At 45.7% G+C, this 4853-nt stretch overlaps 1 pseudogene; it reads left to right on the top strand.

Annotated features, from left to right (window-relative positions):
• Positions 1 to 2442, top strand: part of LOC102872449 — a 4664-nt pseudogene extending 2222 nt beyond the window's left edge.
• The last annotated feature ends 2411 nt before the right edge of the window (positions 2443 to 4853 follow it).

Below are 4853 nucleotides of genomic sequence, written 5' to 3'. Positions count from 1 at the left end.
GACTTTAGGCTATCGTGCCTCAGCCAAAAAGGCCCAGCTGTGCAAAACTGAAGTAACTTACTTAGGGTATGTACTGAGAAATGGCCAAAGGTGGCTAACAGAGGCCCGGAAAAAGACTGTGATGCACATCCCGACTCCCACCTCATTGAAGCAGGTAAGGGAATTCCTAGGGACAGCCGGGTTTTGCCGCCTGTGGATACCCGGGTTCGCCTCCTTGGCAGCCCCCCTGTATCTTCTAACCAGAAACCAGGAACAATTCACCTGGAATCGTGAACATCAGACGGCCTTTGAGGACATTAAGAAAGCCTTGCTTTCAGTTCCTGCCCTTGCCTTGCCAGACCTGACCAAGCCATTTACCTTATACATAGATGAAAGAGGCAGGGTGGCTAAAGGTGTGTTGTCACAAGCTCTGGGACCTTGGAAACAGCCAGTGGCCTATTTGTCCAAGAAATTAGATCCAGTGGCCAGTGGTTGGCTAGTCTGCCTGAAGGCTATTGCAGCTGCCGCGGTCCTAGTAAAAGATGCAGACAAATTGACCATGGGGTAGCATATCACTATCATAGCCCCTCATGCATTAGAGAGCATCATTTGACAACCACCTGACCGATGGATGACTAATGCCCGCCTGACTCACTATCAGGAGCCCCAGTCATCCTAAACCCGGCGACCCTGCTGCCTGCGGAAGGGGACCCAGAACCCTGTCATCACTGCGATGAAATTCTAGCAGAAGAAACCAGCACCCAGAAAGACCTAAGAGACCAGCCTTGGCCCGGGTGTCCAACCTGGTTCACTGATGGCAGCAGCTTCATCAAGAATGGTAAGCGGGTCGCCGGGGCAGCAGTGGTGGATGGGAAGAAAGTAATTTGGGCCGACAGTCTACCTGATGGGAGCTCCACACAGAAAGCCGAGCTAGTGGCCTTTACTCAGGCATTAAAACTGGCAGCAGGAAAGACTATAAACATCTCCACAGATAGCCGGTATGCCTTCGCCACAACCCATATTCATGGGGCCATTTACAGACAGCGAGGTCTTCTTACCTCAGCAGGAAAAGAAATCAAGAACAAGGAAGAAATCCTAGAATTGTTAGATGCTGTACACCTGCCAAAGAAAGTAGCCATCATGCACTGTCCAGGGCACCAGAGAAGTCAGGATGTTGTAGCCAAAGGAAACCAGATGGCGGACGAAGCCGCCAAGTTAGCAGCAGAGAAAATCCCGACGTTAGCCACTAACATCTGTGAACTCTGGTGGCCCCCAATGTCTGATACTAGTTTTTAGTATTCTGAAGAAGATGAACAGGAACTGTCTCGCTTAGGATTGATCAATAAGAACTCGAAAGGAGTTATAATAGACCAAGAGAACAAAAAAGTTCTTGCTCAGAAGGAAAGTAGAGAGTATGTAAAACAAATACACTATCTGACCCACTTAGGAGCAAAGAAATTAAAAGCCCTCACCAAAACCTCTGAGTTCCGAATATTGAAATTAAGTAAAATTGTTCAAGAAATTGTAGAAAATTGTAAGGCCTGTGCCTTAACAAATGCAAAGACCGCTGCCGAGTCAGCCGGTAAGAGACTGAGAGGAGACCGACCTGAAGCATACTGGGAAGTAGATTTTACTGAAGTAAAAGTCACCATTTATAACTATAAGTATCTGCTAGTATTTGTATACACCTTCTCAGGATGGGTTGAAGCATTCCCCACCAAGCAAGAAACTGCAAATGTAGTAACTAAGAAAATCTTAGAAGAAATTTTTCCATGATTCAGGATCCCTAAAGTAATTGGGTCAGACAATGGCCCAGCCTTTGTTGGCCAGGTGAGTCAGGGACTGGCCAAACAACTGGTGGTAAATTGGAAATTGCATTGTGCTTATAGACCCCAGAGCTCAGGTCAGGTAGAAAGGATGAATAGAACTCTAAAAGAGACCTTAACTAAAATAGCTATTGAGACCGGCATAAAAGATTGGATTACTCTCCTTCCCTTCGCACTGTTCCATGTACGGAACACCCCAGGGAAATATGCTCTCACCCCTTTTGAAATTATGTATGGAGGACCACCCCCTCTCACTGCTATAAGAACTTATGAAGTTGATGATATAACCTTCACCCCATTGTTAACCCGCTTGAAAGCTTTAGAACTAGTCAAAAAAGAGACCTGGCCAATGCTCCAAAAGGCTTATACTGATAAGTTGCCTCCCCTCCCTCATAATTTTCAGGTTGGAGATAAAGTCTTAGTCCGCAGGCATTGGGTCAGCAGCCTCGAACCTCGCTGGAAAGGACCCTATCAGGTGCTGCTAACTACCCCCACAGCTGTCAAGGTAGATGGAGTAGCAGCTTGGGTCCATGCCTCTCATGTCAAGCCAGCTCCGACTGGCGAATATGACCAGTGGACTTTGGAAAGGACTGACAATACTTTTCGTTTGCACCTTTGTCGGGACAACCGCAAGTAACCATAACCCACATGCCCCTCGCAACCTTACCTGGGTAGTCCAATCTCAAACAGGGAATGTTGTATGGTCTGTCTCCAAAACTGCCACCCCCTGGACCTGGTGGCCAGATCTGTACCCTGACCTCTGTAAGTTAGCCATTGGAGCCCCTGCAGACTGGGACATAGAAGGAAACCTTAACCCCACTGCCCCCTCATATCCCACTCCCTCAGACGCTCTAGGTCTTCTTGCCCCTGCCCTCGTTGGAGGTCAAGCAGGTGGTGGAAATCGGAGATGTGGAATGGCCCTGAGATATTTCTCTTTCTATGTCTGTCCGGGACATGACCTGAATACACGAGGGCTGACCCGTATGTGCGGGTCTCAGAGTGATTTCTATTGTAGAAGCTGGAGATGTGAAACGACTGGAAATACTTACTGGAACTCCACCTCTTCTTGGGATTTCATAACCGTAACAGCCAACTATTCCCTTGTTAACCCAAGAGATACTGCCTCCAAAGATCAAGCAGAAGCTGCATGCAATAGTTGGTGTCACCCCCTAAAAATCTCTTTCACAGATCATGGTAAAAAAGCCCGTCAATGGCAGTCAGGATAGTGGTGGGGAATCAGACTTTACATGGAGTACTATGATAATGGGCTATTGTTTATAATAAAGCTACTTGACCGCCCTCTGCAGAATATAGCACTAGGACCTAACCCTGTGCTTGCAGAGCCCTCCCCAGCAGTGACAGGAACATATAAAAACACCACTGAACATAATAATTGCACTGAGACAAAGTTAACTTTAACTGAAGTTTCAGGAACTGGAACCTATATCGGGAACCCTCCTGGCAATCTCCGCTCTTTATGTAATACCACTATCCAAGTACCCCCCTCCAAGGGATACTTAGTTCCCAATGCCGTATATTGGTGGGCCTGCAATACTGGATTAACCCTGTGCATCTCTTTAGCTGTTTTTAACCCTAACTCTGATTACTGTGTATTAGTTTATCTGATGCCCCGAGTATACTATCACCCTGATGATGAATTTTTAATGAATTTGATCATGTACCTGAGCGCCGTTTTCGCAGAGAACCTATTACTGTGACCCTAGCAGTCTTATTAGGAGTAGGAGGAATAGCTGCAGGAATAGGTACAGGGACTTCAGCACTTGTCTATGGGCAACAATACCATGAGTTAAAAACAGCCATAGACGAGGCTCTTCGGGCTTTAGAGTCATCAATTACTCAGCTGAAAGAATCCCTGACCTCCTTATCTGAGGTAGTGTTACAGAATAGAAGAGGGCTGGATTTATTATTCCTCAAAGACGGGGGTCTCTGTGCTCTGCTAAAAGAAGAATGTTGCTTTTATATTGACCATTCAGGAGTAATAGAAGATTCCATGCAAAAGCTAAGAGAAAGGTTAGACAAAAGAAAATGAGATCGAAAATCTCAGCAAACATGGTTCAAGAGCTTATTTTATAAATCCCCATGGTTAACTACTCTTGTATCTACCCTTATAGGTCCTTTAATACTCCTGTTTATATTGTTATTAGTTGGGCCTTGTATTATAAATAAGCTTGTTACCTTTGTTAAAGATAGCATCAGTACTGTTCAATTAATGGTTCTAAGACAACAATATCAAAATATGAGGGAGTCTGTCTACGATGATACTGCCACCAGAGATTCTTGGTTCTACGATTAGAACCTTGTACTAAAAGAAGTGGGGAATGAAAGGAAAATTTTTTGAACAATGTCCCCACACCCAGTGTTGTAAGAACCTGTACTTTTAGTCTTGTGTCAACGTTTATGTTCCAGGAACTAGCCGACCACAAAGGGAACAAACACTTACTGAACAAAACCCTGTACCTTAATTGGCATCAACAGCAAGTGGCTGACCTGGGACTGAACTTCTGCTTTTCTGAAGAGCCAATGAGCAATCTCCACACCAAAGAACCCCTAGACCCTCTATAAAAACTCCTTGCTCTCTCGGCTCAGGGTCGACTCCCCTGTCTCCTGCGAGAGATACGAGTCAACCCGGAGCTCCGCCAATAAAGCCTCATGTGCTTGCATCAAGTGCTTCTGGAGTGAGTTGCCCGGGGTCATGCCTGACCAAGGAAAGCCCTAAATTTGGGTCTTTCAAGAGGAGATTGCTCATCCTTATTCCATTGAGCAACTAGTAGATTTAAACCAGGTGCCTTCAGAATTTCAATTCAGATTCTTACCACTTGGCCATCAGAACTCCCTTTTGGTAGGCCATATATTCAGTGTTGTTGTTGTTTAGTGCAGTTGAGTTGTAGGTGGCTCATAGCGACCCTGTGAATGAAAGTCCTCAACACTTGTGTGACTTTCATCCCTTCTCCAGGTTCATAGGGTTTCTGGAGGCAAGCTATTAACAGAAGTGGATGCCACTCCAGCTTCCAAGCTTGTTTTAGTTGG

Source organism: Elephantulus edwardii, unplaced genomic scaffold (genome assembly GCF_000299155.1).
Source record: "Elephantulus edwardii isolate Elephantulus edwardi_28Jun2011 unplaced genomic scaffold, EleEdw1.0 scaffold00105, whole genome shotgun sequence".
Taxonomy (NCBI): domain Eukaryota; kingdom Metazoa; phylum Chordata; class Mammalia; order Macroscelidea; family Macroscelididae; genus Elephantulus; species Elephantulus edwardii.
This window is presented reverse-complemented; position numbering and strand designations above follow the sequence as displayed.